Source organism: Oncorhynchus gorbuscha, linkage group LG09 (assembly GCF_021184085.1).
Source record: "Oncorhynchus gorbuscha isolate QuinsamMale2020 ecotype Even-year linkage group LG09, OgorEven_v1.0, whole genome shotgun sequence".
Classification (NCBI taxonomy): Eukaryota; Metazoa; Chordata; class Actinopteri; order Salmoniformes; family Salmonidae; genus Oncorhynchus; species Oncorhynchus gorbuscha.
In genome coordinates this window covers 46,570,919-46,585,918 of record NC_060181.1, presented here as the reverse complement: position 1 = coordinate 46,585,918, position 15,000 = coordinate 46,570,919, and the positions used below count along the sequence as shown (strand labels likewise).

The 15,000-nt window shown below is 44.5% G+C and overlaps 39 non-coding genes and 2 pseudogenes across 39 annotated transcripts; all 41 read left to right on the top strand.

Annotated features, from left to right (window-relative positions):
• Positions 1-48: 48 nt before the first annotated feature.
• Positions 49-167, top strand: LOC124044572. The gene has a single exon (XR_006840549.1). It is a non-coding gene; the product is annotated as a 5S ribosomal RNA (ribosomal RNA).
• A 242-nt stretch (positions 168-409) lies between these two features.
• On the top strand, positions 410-528 carry LOC124044571. The gene has a single exon (XR_006840548.1). It is a non-coding gene; the product is annotated as a 5S ribosomal RNA (ribosomal RNA).
• A 242-nt stretch (positions 529-770) lies between these two features.
• LOC124044569 lies at positions 771-889 on the top strand. Its single transcript, XR_006840546.1, has one exon. It is a non-coding gene; the product is annotated as a 5S ribosomal RNA (ribosomal RNA).
• A 241-nt stretch (positions 890-1,130) lies between these two features.
• Positions 1,131-1,249, top strand: LOC124044512. Its single transcript, XR_006840491.1, has one exon. It is a non-coding gene; the product is annotated as a 5S ribosomal RNA (ribosomal RNA).
• A 242-nt stretch (positions 1,250-1,491) lies between these two features.
• LOC124044568 lies at positions 1,492-1,610 on the top strand. The gene has a single exon (XR_006840545.1). It is a non-coding gene; the product is annotated as a 5S ribosomal RNA (ribosomal RNA).
• A 241-nt stretch (positions 1,611-1,851) lies between these two features.
• On the top strand, positions 1,852-1,970 carry LOC124044567. Its single transcript, XR_006840544.1, has one exon. It is a non-coding gene; the product is annotated as a 5S ribosomal RNA (ribosomal RNA).
• Positions 1,971-2,212: 242 nt separating this feature from the next.
• LOC124044703 lies at positions 2,213-2,329 on the top strand (annotated as a pseudogene).
• Positions 2,330-2,571: 242 nt separating this feature from the next.
• On the top strand, positions 2,572-2,690 carry LOC124044566. Its single transcript, XR_006840543.1, has one exon. It is a non-coding gene; the product is annotated as a 5S ribosomal RNA (ribosomal RNA).
• A 242-nt stretch (positions 2,691-2,932) lies between these two features.
• LOC124044565 lies at positions 2,933-3,051 on the top strand. The gene has a single exon (XR_006840542.1). It is a non-coding gene; the product is annotated as a 5S ribosomal RNA (ribosomal RNA).
• Positions 3,052-3,293: 242 nt separating this feature from the next.
• LOC124044564 lies at positions 3,294-3,412 on the top strand. The gene has a single exon (XR_006840541.1). It is a non-coding gene; the product is annotated as a 5S ribosomal RNA (ribosomal RNA).
• Positions 3,413-3,653: 241 nt separating this feature from the next.
• Positions 3,654-3,772, top strand: LOC124044563. Its single transcript, XR_006840540.1, has one exon. It is a non-coding gene; the product is annotated as a 5S ribosomal RNA (ribosomal RNA).
• Positions 3,773-4,014: 242 nt separating this feature from the next.
• LOC124044501 lies at positions 4,015-4,133 on the top strand. The gene has a single exon (XR_006840480.1). It is a non-coding gene; the product is annotated as a 5S ribosomal RNA (ribosomal RNA).
• A 242-nt stretch (positions 4,134-4,375) lies between these two features.
• Positions 4,376-4,480, top strand: LOC124044717 (annotated as a pseudogene).
• Positions 4,481-4,801: 321 nt separating this feature from the next.
• LOC124044679 lies at positions 4,802-4,921 on the top strand. Its single transcript, XR_006840653.1, has one exon. It is a non-coding gene; the product is annotated as a 5S ribosomal RNA (ribosomal RNA).
• A 241-nt stretch (positions 4,922-5,162) lies between these two features.
• On the top strand, positions 5,163-5,281 carry LOC124044562. The gene has a single exon (XR_006840539.1). It is a non-coding gene; the product is annotated as a 5S ribosomal RNA (ribosomal RNA).
• A 241-nt stretch (positions 5,282-5,522) lies between these two features.
• Positions 5,523-5,641, top strand: LOC124044561. The gene has a single exon (XR_006840538.1). It is a non-coding gene; the product is annotated as a 5S ribosomal RNA (ribosomal RNA).
• A 242-nt stretch (positions 5,642-5,883) lies between these two features.
• On the top strand, positions 5,884-6,002 carry LOC124044560. Its single transcript, XR_006840537.1, has one exon. It is a non-coding gene; the product is annotated as a 5S ribosomal RNA (ribosomal RNA).
• A 242-nt stretch (positions 6,003-6,244) lies between these two features.
• On the top strand, positions 6,245-6,363 carry LOC124044558. Its single transcript, XR_006840534.1, has one exon. It is a non-coding gene; the product is annotated as a 5S ribosomal RNA (ribosomal RNA).
• Positions 6,364-6,602: 239 nt separating this feature from the next.
• Positions 6,603-6,721, top strand: LOC124044557. The gene has a single exon (XR_006840533.1). It is a non-coding gene; the product is annotated as a 5S ribosomal RNA (ribosomal RNA).
• A 241-nt stretch (positions 6,722-6,962) lies between these two features.
• LOC124044819 lies at positions 6,963-7,081 on the top strand. Its single transcript, XR_006840756.1, has one exon. It is a non-coding gene; the product is annotated as a 5S ribosomal RNA (ribosomal RNA).
• Positions 7,082-7,323: 242 nt separating this feature from the next.
• Positions 7,324-7,442, top strand: LOC124044556. The gene has a single exon (XR_006840532.1). It is a non-coding gene; the product is annotated as a 5S ribosomal RNA (ribosomal RNA).
• Positions 7,443-7,684: 242 nt separating this feature from the next.
• LOC124044555 lies at positions 7,685-7,803 on the top strand. Its single transcript, XR_006840531.1, has one exon. It is a non-coding gene; the product is annotated as a 5S ribosomal RNA (ribosomal RNA).
• A 567-nt stretch (positions 7,804-8,370) lies between these two features.
• On the top strand, positions 8,371-8,489 carry LOC124044553. Its single transcript, XR_006840530.1, has one exon. It is a non-coding gene; the product is annotated as a 5S ribosomal RNA (ribosomal RNA).
• A 242-nt stretch (positions 8,490-8,731) lies between these two features.
• On the top strand, positions 8,732-8,850 carry LOC124044552. Its single transcript, XR_006840529.1, has one exon. It is a non-coding gene; the product is annotated as a 5S ribosomal RNA (ribosomal RNA).
• Positions 8,851-9,092: 242 nt separating this feature from the next.
• Positions 9,093-9,211, top strand: LOC124044551. Its single transcript, XR_006840528.1, has one exon. It is a non-coding gene; the product is annotated as a 5S ribosomal RNA (ribosomal RNA).
• A 242-nt stretch (positions 9,212-9,453) lies between these two features.
• On the top strand, positions 9,454-9,572 carry LOC124044550. The gene has a single exon (XR_006840527.1). It is a non-coding gene; the product is annotated as a 5S ribosomal RNA (ribosomal RNA).
• A 242-nt stretch (positions 9,573-9,814) lies between these two features.
• LOC124044549 lies at positions 9,815-9,933 on the top strand. Its single transcript, XR_006840526.1, has one exon. It is a non-coding gene; the product is annotated as a 5S ribosomal RNA (ribosomal RNA).
• A 240-nt stretch (positions 9,934-10,173) lies between these two features.
• Positions 10,174-10,292, top strand: LOC124044548. Its single transcript, XR_006840525.1, has one exon. It is a non-coding gene; the product is annotated as a 5S ribosomal RNA (ribosomal RNA).
• A 240-nt stretch (positions 10,293-10,532) lies between these two features.
• Positions 10,533-10,651, top strand: LOC124044546. Its single transcript, XR_006840523.1, has one exon. It is a non-coding gene; the product is annotated as a 5S ribosomal RNA (ribosomal RNA).
• A 242-nt stretch (positions 10,652-10,893) lies between these two features.
• LOC124044545 lies at positions 10,894-11,012 on the top strand. Its single transcript, XR_006840522.1, has one exon. It is a non-coding gene; the product is annotated as a 5S ribosomal RNA (ribosomal RNA).
• Positions 11,013-11,254: 242 nt separating this feature from the next.
• On the top strand, positions 11,255-11,373 carry LOC124044544. Its single transcript, XR_006840521.1, has one exon. It is a non-coding gene; the product is annotated as a 5S ribosomal RNA (ribosomal RNA).
• Positions 11,374-11,615: 242 nt separating this feature from the next.
• On the top strand, positions 11,616-11,734 carry LOC124044542. The gene has a single exon (XR_006840520.1). It is a non-coding gene; the product is annotated as a 5S ribosomal RNA (ribosomal RNA).
• A 242-nt stretch (positions 11,735-11,976) lies between these two features.
• Positions 11,977-12,095, top strand: LOC124044541. The gene has a single exon (XR_006840519.1). It is a non-coding gene; the product is annotated as a 5S ribosomal RNA (ribosomal RNA).
• Positions 12,096-12,337: 242 nt separating this feature from the next.
• LOC124044540 lies at positions 12,338-12,456 on the top strand. The gene has a single exon (XR_006840518.1). It is a non-coding gene; the product is annotated as a 5S ribosomal RNA (ribosomal RNA).
• A 244-nt stretch (positions 12,457-12,700) lies between these two features.
• LOC124044539 lies at positions 12,701-12,819 on the top strand. Its single transcript, XR_006840517.1, has one exon. It is a non-coding gene; the product is annotated as a 5S ribosomal RNA (ribosomal RNA).
• A 242-nt stretch (positions 12,820-13,061) lies between these two features.
• On the top strand, positions 13,062-13,180 carry LOC124044538. The gene has a single exon (XR_006840516.1). It is a non-coding gene; the product is annotated as a 5S ribosomal RNA (ribosomal RNA).
• Positions 13,181-13,422: 242 nt separating this feature from the next.
• LOC124044537 lies at positions 13,423-13,541 on the top strand. The gene has a single exon (XR_006840515.1). It is a non-coding gene; the product is annotated as a 5S ribosomal RNA (ribosomal RNA).
• A 242-nt stretch (positions 13,542-13,783) lies between these two features.
• LOC124044536 lies at positions 13,784-13,902 on the top strand. The gene has a single exon (XR_006840514.1). It is a non-coding gene; the product is annotated as a 5S ribosomal RNA (ribosomal RNA).
• Positions 13,903-14,144: 242 nt separating this feature from the next.
• LOC124044534 lies at positions 14,145-14,263 on the top strand. Its single transcript, XR_006840512.1, has one exon. It is a non-coding gene; the product is annotated as a 5S ribosomal RNA (ribosomal RNA).
• A 242-nt stretch (positions 14,264-14,505) lies between these two features.
• Positions 14,506-14,624, top strand: LOC124044533. The gene has a single exon (XR_006840511.1). It is a non-coding gene; the product is annotated as a 5S ribosomal RNA (ribosomal RNA).
• A 241-nt stretch (positions 14,625-14,865) lies between these two features.
• LOC124044532 lies at positions 14,866-14,984 on the top strand. The gene has a single exon (XR_006840510.1). It is a non-coding gene; the product is annotated as a 5S ribosomal RNA (ribosomal RNA).
• Positions 14,985-15,000: the final 16 nt, after the last annotated feature.

Genomic DNA, 15,000 nt, shown 5'->3' with positions numbered 1-15,000 from the left:
AATCACACCCACTTTGACTTTATATAGTGCACCAAGAGATACTTTCTCGCTTACGACCACACCGGCCTGAGTACGCCTGATCTCGTCTGATCTCGGAAGCTAAGCAGGTTCGGGCCTGGTTAGTACTTGGATGGGAGACCGCCTGGGAATACCAGGTGCTGTAAGCTTTTTGTCAACCCTTTGTCCGTTTCTTCCCACAAGGCTGAAATATGTGCCGTCGCTTTGAAATAAGTAAGCAAGGTTAGTTTGTATTTCATCCAACAATCTGTGCTACAAATTATGGCTACATTATATGCAAGTTCTTCCACTTTTTGAGTGACACAAAGATGCTTATCGACATGGTGAAAATGCAACAGCTGGTAATCACACCCACTTTGACTTTATATAGTGCACCAAGAGATACTTTCTCGCTTACGACCACACCGGCCTGAGTACGCCTGATCTCGTCTGATCTCGGAAGCTAAGCAGGTTCGGGCCTGGTTAGTACTTGGATGGGAGACCGCCTGGGAATACCAGGTGCTGTAAGCTTTTTGTCAACCCTTTGTCCGTTTCTTCCCACAAGGCTGAAATATGTGCCGTCGCTTTGAAATAAGTAAGCAAGGTTAGTTTGTATTTCATCCAACAATCTGTGCTACAAATTATGGCTACATTATATGCAAGTTCTTCCACTTTTTGAGTGACACAAAGATGCTTATCGACATGGTGAAAATGCAACAGCTGGTAATCACACCCACTTTGACTTTATATAGTGCACCAAGAGATACTTTCTCGCTTACGACCACACCGGCCTGAGTACGCCTGATCTCGTCTGATCTCGGAAGCTAAGCAGGTTCGGGCCTGGTTAGTACTTGGATGGGAGACCGCCTGGGAATACCAGGTGCTGTAAGCTTTTTGTCAACCCTTTGTCCGTTTCTTCCCACAAGGCTGAAATATGTGCCGTCGCTTTGAAATAAGTAAGCAAGGTTAGTTTGTATTTCATCCAACAATCTGTGCTACAAATTATGGCTACATTATATGCAAGTTCTTCCACTTTTGAGTGACACAAAGATGCTTATCGACATGGTGAAAATGCAACAGCTGGTAATCACACCCACTTTGACTTTATATAGTGCACCAAGAGATACTTTCTCGCTTACGACCACACCGGCCTGAGTACGCCTGATCTCGTCTGATCTCAGAAGCTAAGCAGGTTCGGGCCTGGTTAGTACTTGGATGGGAGACCGCCTGGGAATACCAGGTGCTGTAAGCTTTTTGTCAACCCTTTGTCCGTTTCTTCCCACAAGGCTGAAATATGTGCCGTCGCTTTGAAATAAGTAAGCAAGGTTAGTTTGTATTTCATCCAACAATCTGTGCTACAAATTATGGCTACATTATATGCAAGTTCTTCCACTTTTTGAGTGACACAAAGATGCTTATCGACATGGTGAAAATGCAACAGCTGGTAATCACACCCACTTTGACTTTATATAGTGCACCAAGAGATACTTTCTCGCTTACGACCACACCGGCCTGAGTACGCCTGATCTCGTCTGATCTCGGAAGCTAAGCAGGTTCGGGCCTGGTTAGTACTTGGATGGGAGACCGCCTGGGAATACCAGGTGCTGTAAGCTTTTTGTCAACCCTTTGTCCGTTTCTTCCCACAAGGCTGAAATATGTGCCGTCGCTTTGAAATAAGTAAGCAAGGTTAGTTTGTATTTCATCCAACAATCTGTGCTACAAATTATGGCTACATTATATGCAAGTTCTTCCACTTTTTGAGTGACACAAGATGCTTATCGACATGGTGAAAATGCAACAGCTGGTAATCACACCCACTTTGACTTTATATAGTGCACCAAGAGATACTTTCTCGCTTACGACCACACCGGCCTGAGTACGCCTGATCTCGTCTGATCTCGGAAGCTAAGCAGGTTCGGGCCTGGTTAGTACTTGGATGGGAGACCGCCTGGGAATACCAGGTGCTGTAAGCTTTTTGTCAACCCTTTGTCCGTTTCTTCCCACAAGGCTGAAATATGTGCCGTCGCTTTGAAATAAGTAAGCAAGGTTAGTTTGTATTTCATCCAACAATCTGTGCTACAAATTATGGCTACATTATATGCAAGTTCTTCCACTTTTTGAGTGACACAAAGATGCTTATCGACATGGTGAAAATGCAACAGCTGGTAATCACACCCACTTTGACTTTATATAGTGCACCAAGAGATACTTTCTCGCTTACGACCACACCGGCCTGAGTACGCCTGATCTCGTCTGATCTCGGAAGCAGCAGGTTCGGGCCTGGTTAGTACTTGGATGGGAGACCGCCTGGGAATACCAGGTGCTGTAAGCTTTTTGTCAACCCTTTGTCCGTTTCTTCCCACAAGGCTGAAATATGTGCCGTCGCTTTGAAATAAGTAAGCAAGGTTAGTTTGTATTTCATCCAACAATCTGTGCTACAAATTATGGCTACATTATATGCAAGTTCTTCCACTTTTTGAGTGACACAAAGATGCTTATCGACATGGTGAAAATGCAACAGCTGGTAATCACACCCACTTTGACTTTATATAGTGCACCAAGAGATACTTTCTCGCTTACGACCACACCGGCCTGAGTACGCCTGATCTCGTCTGATCTCGGAAGCTAAGCAGGTTCGGGCCTGGTTAGTACTTGGATGGGAGACCGCCTGGGAATACCAGGTGCTGTAAGCTTTTTGTCAACCCTTTGTCCGTTTCTTCCCACAAGGCTGAAATATGTGCCGTCGCTTTGAAATAAGTAAGCAAGGTTAGTTTGTATTTCATCCAACAATCTGTGCTACAAATTATGGCTACATTATATGCAAGTTCTTCCACTTTTTGAGTGACACAAAGATGCTTATCGACATGGTGAAAATGCAACAGCTGGTAATCACACCCACTTTGACTTTATATAGTGCACCAAGAGATACTTTCTCGCTTACGACCACACCGGCCTGAGTACGCCTGATCTCGTCTGATCTCGGAAGCTAAGCAGGTTCGGGCCTGGTTAGTACTTGGATGGGAGACCGCCTGGGAATACCAGGTGCTGTAAGCTTTTTGTCAACCCTTTGTCCGTTTCTTCCCACAAGGCTGAAATATGTGCCGTCGCTTTGAAATAAGTAAGCAAGGTTAGTTTGTATTTCATCCAACAATCTGTGCTACAAATTATGGCTACATTATATGCAAGTTCTTCCACTTTTTGAGTGACACAAAGATGCTTATCGACATGGTGAAAATGCAACAGCTGGTAATCACACCCACTTTGACTTTATATAGTGCACCAAGAGATACTTTCTCGCTTACGACCACACCGGCCTGAGTACGCCTGATCTCGTCTGATCTCGGAAGCTAAGCAGGTTCGGGCCTGGTTAGTACTTGGATGGGAGACCGCCTGGGAATACCAGGTGCTGTAAGCTTTTGTCAACCCTTTGTCCGTTTCTTCCCACAAGGCTGAAATATGTGCCGTCGCTTTGAAATAAGTAAGCAAGGTTAGTTTGTATTTCATCCAACAATCTGTGCTACAAATTATGGCTACATTATATGCAAGTTCTTCAACTTTTTGAGTGACACAAAGATGCTTATCGACATGGTGAAAATGCAACAGCTGTTAATCACACCCACTTTGACTTTATATAGTGCACCAAGAGATAGTTTCTCGCTTACGACCACACCGGCCTGAGTACGCCTGATCTCGTCTGATCTCGGAAGCTAAGCAGGTTCGGGCCTGGTTAGTACTTGGATGGGAGACCGCCTGGGAATACCAGGTGCTGTAAGCTTTTTGTCAACCCTTTGTCCGTTTCTTCCCACAAGGCTGAAATATGTGCCGTCGCTTTGAAATAAGTAAGCAAGGTTAGTTTGTATTTCATCCAACAATCTGTGCTACAAATTATGGCTACATTATATGCAAGTTCTTCCACTTTTTGAGTGACACAAAGATGCTTATCGACATGGTGAAAATGCAACAGCTGGTAATCACACCCACTTTGACTTTATATAGTGCACCAAGAGATACTTTCTCGCTTACGACCACACCGGCCTGAGTACGCCTGATCTCGTCTGATCTCAGAAGCTAAGCAGGTTCGGGCCTGGTTAGTACTTGGATGGGAGACCGCCTGGGAATACCAGGTGCTGTAAGCTTTTTGTCAACCCTTTGTCCGTTTCTTCCCACAAGGCTGAAATATGTGCCGTCGCTTTGAAATAAGTAAGCAAGGTTAGTTTGTATTTCATCCAACAATCTGTGCTACAAATTATGGCTACATTATATGCAAGTTCTTCCACTTTTTGAGTGACACAAAGATGCTTATCGACATGGTGAAAATGCAACAGCTGGTAATCACACCCACTTTGACTTTATATAGTGCACCAAGAGATACTTTCTCGCTTACGACCACACCGGCCTGAGTACGCCTGATCTCGTCTGATCTCGGAAGCTAAGCAGGTTCGGGCCTGGTTAGTACTTGGGGGAGACCTGGGTGCTGTAAGCTTAAATAAGTAAGCAGGTACTTGGATGGGAGACTTCGCCTGGGAATACCAGGGAGACCGCCTGGGAATACCAGGTGCTCTTTTTGTCAACCCTTTGTCCGTTTCTTCCCACAAGGCTGAAATATGTGCCGTCGCTTTGAAATAAGTAAGCAAGGTTAGTTTGTATTTCATCCAACAATCTGTGCTACAAATTATGGCTACATTATATGCAAGTTCTTCCACTTTTTGAGTGACACAAAGATGCTTATCGACATGGTGAAAATGCAACAGCTGGTAATCACACCCACTTTGACTTTATATAGTGCACCAAGAGATACTTTCTCGCTTACGACCACACCGGCCTGAGTACGCCTGATCTCGTCTGATCTCAGGAAGCTAAGCAGGTTCGGGCCTGGTTAGTACTTGGATGGGAGACCGCCTGGGAATACCAGGTGCTGTAAGCTTTTGTCAACCCTTTGTCCGTTTCTTCCCACAAGGCTGAAATATGTGCCGTCGCTTTGAAATAAGTAAGCAAGGTTAGTTTGTATTTCATCCAACAATCTGTGCTACAAATTATGGCTACATTATATGCAAGTTCTTCCACTTTTTGAGTGACACAAAGATGCTTATCGACATGGTGAAAATGCAACAGCTGGTAATCACACCCACTTTGACTTTATATAGTGCACCAAGAGATACTTTCTCGCTTACGACCACACCGGCCTGAGTACGCCTGATCTCGTCTGATCTCGGAAGCTAAGCAGGTTCGGGCCTGGTTAGTACTTGGATGGGAGACCGCCTGGGAATACCAGGTGCTGTAAGCTTTTTGTCAACCCTTTGTCCGTTTCTTCCCACAAGGCTGAAATATGTGCCGTCGCTTTGAAATAAGTAAGCAAGGTTAGTTTGTATTTCATCCAACAATCTGTGCTACAAATTATGGCTACATTATATGCAAGTTCTTCCACTTTTGAGTGACACAAAGATGCTTATCGACATGGTGAAAATGCAACAGCTGGTAATCACACCCACTTTGACTTTATATAGTGCACCAAGAGATACTTTCTCGCTTACGACCACACCGGCCTGAGTACGCCTGATCTCGTCTGATCTCGGAAGCTAAGCAGGTTCGGGCCTGGTTAGTACTTGGATGGGAGACCGCCTGGGAATACCAGGTGCTGTAAGCTTTTTGTCAACCCTTTGTCCGTTTCTTCCCACAAGGCTGAAATATGTGCCGTCGCTTTGAAATAAGTAAGCAAGGTTAGTTTGTATTTCATCCAACAATCTGTGCTACAAATTATGGCTACATTATATGCAAGTTCTTCCACTTTTTGAGTGACACAAAGATGCTTATCGACATGGTGAAAATGCAACAGCTGGTAATCACACCCACTTTGACTTTATATAGTGCACCAAGAGATACTTTCTCGCTTACGACCACACCGGCCTGAGTACGCCTGATCTCGTCTGATCTCGGAAGCTAAGCAGGTTCGGGCCTGGTTAGTACTTGGATGGGAGACCGCCTGGGAATACCAGGTGCTGTAAGCTTTTTGTCAACCCTTTGTCCGTTTCTTCCCACAAGGCTGAAATATGTGCCGTCGCTTTGAAATAAGTAAGCAAGGTTAGTTTGTATTTCATCCAACAATCTGTGCTACAAATTATGGCTACATTATATGCAAGTTCTTCAACTTTTTGAGTGACACAAAGATGCTTATCGACATGGTGAAAATGCAACAGCTGGTAATCACACCCACTTTGACTTTATATAGTGCACCAAGAGATACTTTCTCGCTTACGACCACACCGGCCTGAGTACGCCTGATCTCGTCTGATCTCGGAAGCTAAGCAGGTTCGGGCCTGGTTAGTACTTGGATGGGAGACCGCCTGGGAATACCAGGTGCTGTAAGCTTTTTGTCAACCCTTTGTCCGTTTCTTCCCACAAGGCTGAAATATGTGCCGTCGCTTTGAAATAAGTAAGCAAGGTTAGTTTGTATTTCATCCAACAATCTGTGCTACAAATTATGGCTACATTATATGCAAGTTCTTCCACTTTTTGAGTGACACAAAGATGCTTATCGACATGGTGAAAATGCAGCTGGTAATCACACCCACTTTGACTTTATATAGTGCACCAAGAGATACTTTCTCGCTTACGACCACACCGGCCTGAGTACGCCTGATCTCGTCTGATCTCGGAAGCTAAGCAGGTTCGGGCCTGGTTAGTACTTGGATGGGAGACCGCCTGGGAATACCAGGTGCTGTAAGCTTTTGTCAACCCTTTGTCCGTTTCTTCCCACAAGGCTGAAATATGTGCCGTCGCTTTGAAATAAGTAAGCAAGGTTAGTTTGTATTTCATCCAACAATCTGTGCTACAAATTATGGCTACATTATATGCAAGTTCTTCAACTTTTTGAGTGACACAAAGATGCTTATCGACATGGTGAAAATGCAACAGCTGTTAATCACACCCACTTTGACTTTATATAGTGCACCAAGAGATACTTTCTCGCTTACGACCACACCGGCCTGAGTACGCCTGATCTCGTCTGATCTCAGAAGCTAAGCAGGTTCGGGCCTGGTTAGTACTTGGATGGGAGACCGCCTGGGAATACCAGGTGCTGTAAGCTTTTTGTCAACCCTTTGTCCGTTTCTTCCCACAAGGCTGAAATATGTGCCGTCGCTTTGAAATAAGTAAGCAAGGTTAGTTTGTATTTCATCCAACAATCTGTGCTACAAATTATGGCTACATTATATGCAAGTTCTTCCACTTTTTGAGTGACACAAAGATGCTTATCGACATGGTGAAAATGCAACAGCTGGTAATCACACCCACTTTGACTTTATATAGTGCACCAAGAGATACTTTCTCGCTTACGACCACACCGGCCTGAGTACGCCTGATCTCGTCTGATCTCGGAAGCTAAGCAGGTTCGGGCCTGGTTAGTACTTGGATGGGAGACCGCCTGGGAATACCAGGTGCTGTAAGCTTTTTGTCAACCCTTTGTCCGTTTCTTCCCACAAGGCTGAAATATGTGCCGTCGCTTTGAAATAAGTAAGCAAGGTTAGTTTGTATTTCATCCAACAATCTGTGCTACAAATTATGGCTACATTATATGCAAGTTCTTCCACTTTTTGAGTGACACAAAGATGCTTATCGACATGGTGAAAATGCAACAGCTGGTAATCACACCCACTTTGACTTTATATAGTGCACCAAGAGATACTTTCTCGCTTACGACCACACCGGCCTGAGTACGCCTGATCTCGTCTGATCTCGGAAGCTAAGCAGGTTCGGGCCTGGTTAGTACTTGGATGGGAGACCGCCTGGGAATACCAGGTGCTGTAAGCTTTTTGTCAACCCTTTGTCCGTTTCTTCCCACAAGGCTGAAATATGTGCCGTCGCTTTGAAATAAGTAAGCAAGGTTAGTTTGTATTTCATCCAACAATCTGTGCTACAAATTATGGCTACATTATATGCAAGTTCTTCAACTTTTTGAGTGACACAAAGATGCTTATCGACATGGTGAAAATGCAACAGCTGTTAATCACACCCACTTTGACTTTATATAGTGCACCAAGAGATACTATCTCGTCTGATCTCGGAAGCTAAGCAGGTTCGGGCCTGGTTAGTACTTGGATGGGAGACCGCCTGGGAATACCAGGTGCTGTAAGCTTTTTGTCAACCCTTTGTCCGTTTCTTCCCACAAGGCTGAAATATGTGCCGTCGCTTTGAAATAAGTAAGCAAGGTTAGTTTGTATTTCATCCAACAATCTGTGCTACAAATTATGGCTACATTATATGCAAGTTCTTCCACTTTTTGAGTGACACAAAGATGCTTATCGACATGGTGAAAATGCAACAGCTGTTAATCACACCCACTTTGACTTTATATAGTGCACCAAGAGATACTTTCTCGCTTACGACCACACCGGCCTGAGTACGCCTGATCTCGTCTGATCTCGGAAGCTAAGCAGGTTCGGGCCTGGTTAGTACTTGGATGGGAGACCGCCTGGGAATACCAGGTGCTGTAAGCTTTTTGTCAACCCTTTGTCCGTTTCTTCCCACAAGGCTGAAATATGTGCCGTCGCTTTGAAATAAGTAAGCAAGGTTAGTTTGTATTTCATCCAACAATCTGTGCTACAAATTATGGCTACATTATATGCAAGTTCTTCCACTTTTTGAGTGACACAAAGATGCTTATCGACATGGTGAAAATGCAACAGCTGGTAATCACACCCACTTTGACTTTATATAGTGCACCAAGAGATACTTTCTCGCTTACGACCACACCGGCCTGAGTACGCCTGATCTCGTCTGATCTCGGAAGCTAAGCAGGTTCGGGCCTGGTTAGTACTTGGATGGGAGACCGCCTGGGAATACCAGGTGCTGTAAGCTTTTTGTCAACCCTTTGTCCGTTTCTTCCCACAAGGCTGAAATATGTGCCGTCGCTTTGAAATAAGTAAGCAAGGTTAGTTTGTATTTCATCCAACAATCTGTGCTACAAATTATGGCTACATTATATGCAAGTTCTTCAACTTTTTGAGTGACACAAAGATGCTTATCGACATGGTGAAAATGCAACAGCTGTTAATCACACCCACTTTGACTTTATATAGTGCACCAAGAGATACTTTCTCGCTTACGACCACACCGGCCTGAGTACGCCTGATCTCGTCTGATCTCGGAAGCTAAGCAGGTTCGGGCCTGGTTAGTACTTGGATGGGAGACCGCCTGGGAATACCAGGTGCTGTAAGCTTTTTGTCAACCCTTTGTCCGTTTCTTCCCACAAGGCTGAAATATGTGCCGTCGCTTTGAAATAAGTAAGCAAGGTTAGTTTGTATTTCATCCAACAATCTGTGCTACAAATTATGGCTACATTATATGCAAGTTCTTCCACTTTTTGAGTGACACAAAGATGCTTATCGACATGGTGAAAATGCAACAGCTGTTAATCACACCCACTTTGACTTTATATAGTGCACCAAGAGATACTTTCTCGCTTACGACCACACCGGCCTGAGTACGCCTGATCTCGTCTGATCTCGGAAGCTAAGCAGGTTCGGGCCTGGTTAGTACTTGGATGGGAGACCGCCTGGGAATACCAGGTGCTGTAAGCTTTTTGTCAACCCTTTGTCCGTTTCTTCCCACAAGGCTGAAATATGTGCCGTCGCTTTGAAATAAGTAAGCAAGGTTAGTTTGTATTTCATCCAACAATCTGTGCTACAAATTATGGCTACATTATATGCAAGTTCTTCCACTTTTTGAGTGACACAAAGATGCTTATCGACATGGTGAAAATGCAACAGCTGGTAATCACACCCACTTTGACTTTATATAGTGCACCAAGAGATACTTTCTCGCTTACGACCACACCGGCCTGAGTACGCCTGATCTCGTCTGATCTCGGAAGCTAAGCAGGTTCGGGCCTGGTTAGTACTTGGATGGGAGACCGCCTGGGAATACCAGGTGCTGTAAGCTTTTGTCAACCCTTTGTCCGTTTCTTCCCACAAGGCTGAAATATGTGCCGTCGCTTTGAAATAAGTAAGCAAGGTTAGTTGTATTTCATCCAACAATCTGTGCTACAAATTATGGCTACATTATATGCAAGTTCTTCAACTTTTTGAGTGACACAAAGATGCTTATCGACATGGTGAAAATGCAACAGCTGTTAATCACACCCACTTTGACTTTATATAGTGCACCAAGAGATACTTTCTCGCTTACGACCACACCGGCCTGAGTACGCCTGATCTCGTCTGATCTCGGAAGCTAAGCAGGTTCGGGCCTGGTTAGTACTTGGATGGGAGACCGCCTGGGAATACCAGGTGCTGTAAGCTTTTTGTCAACCCTTTGTCCGTTTCTTCCCACAAGGCTGAAATATGTGCCGTCGCTTTGAAATAAGTAAGCAAGGTTAGTTTGTATTTCATCCAACAATCTGTGCTACAAATTATGGCTACATTATATGCAAGTTCTTCCACTTTTTGAGTGACACAAAGATGCTTATCGACATGGTGAAAATGCAACAGCTGTTAATCACACCCACTTTGACTTTATAGTGCACCAAGAGATACTTTCTCGCTTACGACCACACCGGCCTGAGTACGCCTGATCTCGTCTGATCTCGGAAGCTAAGCAGGTTCGGGCCTGGTTAGTACTTGGATGGGAGACCGCCTGGGAATACCAGGTGCTGTAAGCTTTTTGTCAACCCTTTGTCCGTTTCTTCCCACAAGGCTGAAATATGTGCCGTCGCTTTGAAATAAGTAAGCAAGGTTAGTTTGTATTTCATCCAACAATCTGTGCTACAAATTATGGCTACATTATATGCAAGTTCTTCCACTTTTTGAGTGACACAAAGATGCTTATCGACATGGTGAAAATGCAACAGCTGTTAATCACACCCACTTTGACTTTATATAGTGCACCAAGAGATACTTTCTCGCTTACGACCACACCGGCCTGAGTACGCCTGATCTCGTCTGATCTCGGAAGCTAAGCAGGTTCGGGCCTGGTTAGTACTTGGATGGGAGACCGCCTGGGAATACCAGGTGCTGTAAGCTTTTTGTCAACCCTTTGTCCGTTTCTTCCCACAAGGCTGAAATATGTGCCGTCGCTTTGAAATAAGTAAGCAAGGTTAGTTTGTATTTCATCCAACAATCTGTGCTACAAATTATGGCTACATTATATGCAAGTTCTTCCACTTTTTGAGTGACACAAAGATGCTTATCGACATGGTGAAAATGCAACAGCTGGTAATCACACCCACTTTGACTTTATATAGTGCACCAAGAGATACTTTCTCGCTTACGACCACACCGGCCTGAGTACGCCTGATCTCGTCTGATCTCGGAAGCTAAGCAGGTTCGGGCCTGGTTAGTACTTGGATGGGAGACCGCCTGGGAATACCAGGTGCTGTAAGCTTTTTGTCAACCCTTTGTCCGTTTCTTCCCACAAGGCTGAAATATGTGCCGTCGCTTTGAAATAAGTAAGCAAGGTTAGTTTGTATTTCATCCAACAATCTGTGCTACAAATTATGGCTACATTATATGCAAGTTCTTCAACTTTTTGAGTGACACAAAGATGCTTATCGACATGGTGAAAATGCAACAGCTGTTAATCACACCCACTTTGACTTTATATAGTGCACCAAGAGATACTTTCTCGCTTACGACCACACCGGCCTGAGTACGCCTGATCTCGTCTGATCTCGGAAGCTAAGCAGGTTCGGGCCTGGTTAGTACTTGGATGGGAGACCGCCTGGGAATACCAGGTGCTGTAAGCTTTTTGTCAACCCTTTGTCCGTTTCTTCCCACAAGGCTGAAATATGTGCCGTCGCTTTGAAATAAGTAAGCAAGGTTAGTTTGTATTTCATCCAACAATCTGTGCTACAAATTATGGCTACATTATATGCAAGTTCTTCCACTTTTTGAGTGACACAAAGATGCTTATCGACATGGTGAAAATGCAACAGCTGTTAATCACACCCACTTTGACTTTATATAGTGCACCAAGAGATACTTTCTCGCTTACGACCACACCGGCCTGAGTACGCCTGATCTCGTCTGATCTCGGAAGCTAAGCAGGTTCGGGCCTGGTTAGTACTTGGATGGGAGACCGCCTGGGAATACCAGGTGCTGTAAGCTTTTTGTCAACCCTTTGTCCGTTTCTTCCCACAAGGCTGAAATATGTGCCGTCGCTTTGAAATAAGTAAGCAAGGTTAGTTTGTATTTCATCCAACAATCTGTGCTACAAATTATGGCTACATTATATGCAAGTTCTTCCACTTTTTGAGTGACACAAAGATGCTTATCGACATGGTGAAAATGCAACAGCTGGTAATCACACCCACTTTGACTTTATATAGTGCACCAAGAGATACTTTCTCGCTTACGACCACACCGGCCTGAGTACGCCTGATCTCGTCTGATCTCGGAAGCTAAGCAGGTTCGGGCCTGGTTAGTACTTGGATGGGAGACCGCCTGGGAATACCAGGTGCTGTAAGCTTTTTGTCAACCCTTTGTCCGTTTCTTCCCACAAGGCTGAAATATATGTGCCGTCGCTTTGAAATAAGTAAGCAAGGTTAGTTTGTATTTCATCCAACAATCTGTGCTACAAATTATGGCTACATTATATGCAAGTTCTTCCACTTTTTGAGTGACACAAAGATGCTTATCGACATGGTGAAAATGCAACAGCTGGTAATCACACCCACTTTGACTTTATATAGTGCACCAAGAGATACTTTCTCGCTTACGACCACACCGGCCTGAGTACGCCTGATCTCGTCTGATCTCGGAAGCTAAGCAGGTTCGGGCCTGGTTAGTACTTGGATGGGAGACCGCCTGGGAATACCAGGTGCTGTAAGCTTTTTGTCAACCCTTTGTCCGTTTCTTCCCACAAGGCTGAAATATGTGCCGTCGCTTTGAAATAAGTAAGCAAGGTTAGTTTGTATTTCATCCAACAATCTGTGCTACAAATTATGGCTACATTATATGCAAGTTCTTCAACTTTTTGAGTGACACAAAGATGCTTATCGACATGGTGAAAATGCAACAGCTGTTAATCACACCCACTTTGACTTTATATAGTGCACCAAGAGATACTTTCTCGCTTACGACCACACCGGCCTGAGTACGCCTGATCTCGTCTGATCTCGGAAGCTAAGCAGGTTCGGGCCTGGTTAGTACTTGGATGGGAGACCGCCTGGGAATACCAGGTGCTGTAAGCTTTTTGTCAACCCTTTGTCCGTTTCTTCCCACAAGGCTGAAATATGTGCCGTCGCTTTGAAATAAGTAAGCAAGGTTAGTTTGTATTTCATCCAACAATCTGTGCTACAAATTATGGCTACATTATATGCAAGTTCTTCCACTTTTTGAGTGACACAAAGATGCTTATCGACATGGTGAAAATGCAACAGCTGGTAATCACACCCACTTTGACTTTATATAGTGCACCAAGAGATACTTTCTCGCTTACGACCACACCGGCCTGAGTACGCCTGATCTCGTCTGATCTCGGAAGCTAAGCAGGTTCGGGCCTGGTTAGTACTTGGATGGGAGACCGCCTGGGAATACCAGGTGCTGTAAGCTTTTTGTCAACCCTTTGTCCGTTTCTTCCCACAAGGCTGAAATATGTGCCGTCGCTTTGAAATAAGTAAGCAAGGTTAGTTTGTATTTCATCCAACAATCTGTGCTACAAATTATGGCTACATTATATGCAAGTTCTTCCACTTTTTGAGTGACACAAAGATGCTTATCGACATGGTGAAAATGCAACAGCTGTTAATCACACCCACTTTGACTTTATATAGTGCACCAAGAGATACTTTCTCGCTTACGACCACACCGGCCTGAGTACGCCTGATCTCGTCTGATCTCGGAAGCTAAGCAGGTTCGGGCCTGGTTAGTACTTGGATGGGAGACCGCCTGGGAATACCAGGTGCTGTAAGCTTTTTGTCAACCCTTTGTCCGTTTCTTCCCACAAGGCTGAAATATGTGCCGTCGCTTTGAAATAAGTAAGCAAGGTTAGTTTGTATTTCATCCAACAATCTGTGCTACAAATTATGGCTACATTATATGCAAGTTCTTCCACTTTTTGAGTGACACAAAGATGCTTATCGACATGGTGAAAATGCAACAGCTGGTAATCACACCCACTTTGACTTTATATAGTGCACCAAGAGATACTTTCTCGCTTACGACCACACCGGCCTGAGTACGCCTGATCTCGTCTGATCTCGGAAGCTAAGCAGGTTCGGGCCTGGTTAGTACTTGGATGGGAGACCGCCTGGGAATACCAGGTGCTGTAAGCTTTTTGTCAACCCTTTGTCCGTTTCTTCCCACAAGGCTGAAATATGTGCCGTCGCTTTGAAATAAGTAAGCAAGGTTAGTTTGTATTTCATCCAACAATCTGTGCTACAAATTATGGCTACATTATATGCAAGTTCTTCCACTTTTTGAGTGACACAAAGATGCTTATCGACATGGTGAAAATGCAACAGCTGGTAATCACACCCACTTTGACTTTATATAGTGCACCAAGAGATACTTTCTCGCTTACGACCACACCGGCCTGAGTACGCCTGATCTCGTCTGATCTCGGAAGCTAAGCAGGTTCGGGCCTGGTTAGTACTTGGATGGGAGACCGCCTGGGAATACCAGGTGCTGTAAGCTTTTTGTCAACCCTTTGTCCGTTTCTTCCCACAAGGCTGAAATATGTGCCGTCGCTTTGAAATAAGTAAGCAAGGTTAGTTTGTATTTCATCCAACAATCTGTGCTACAAATTATGGCTACATTATATGCAAGTTCTTCAACTTTTGAGTGACACAAAGATGCTTATCGACATGGTGAAAATGCAACAGCTGTTAATCACACCCACTTTGACTTTATATAGTGCACCAAGAGATACTTTCTCGCTTACGACCACACCGGCCTGAGTACGCCTGATCTCGTCTGATCTCGGAAGCTAAGCAGGTTCGGGCCTGGTTAGTACTTGGATGGGAGACCGCCTGGGAATACCAGGTGCTGTAAGCTTTTTGTCAACCCTTTG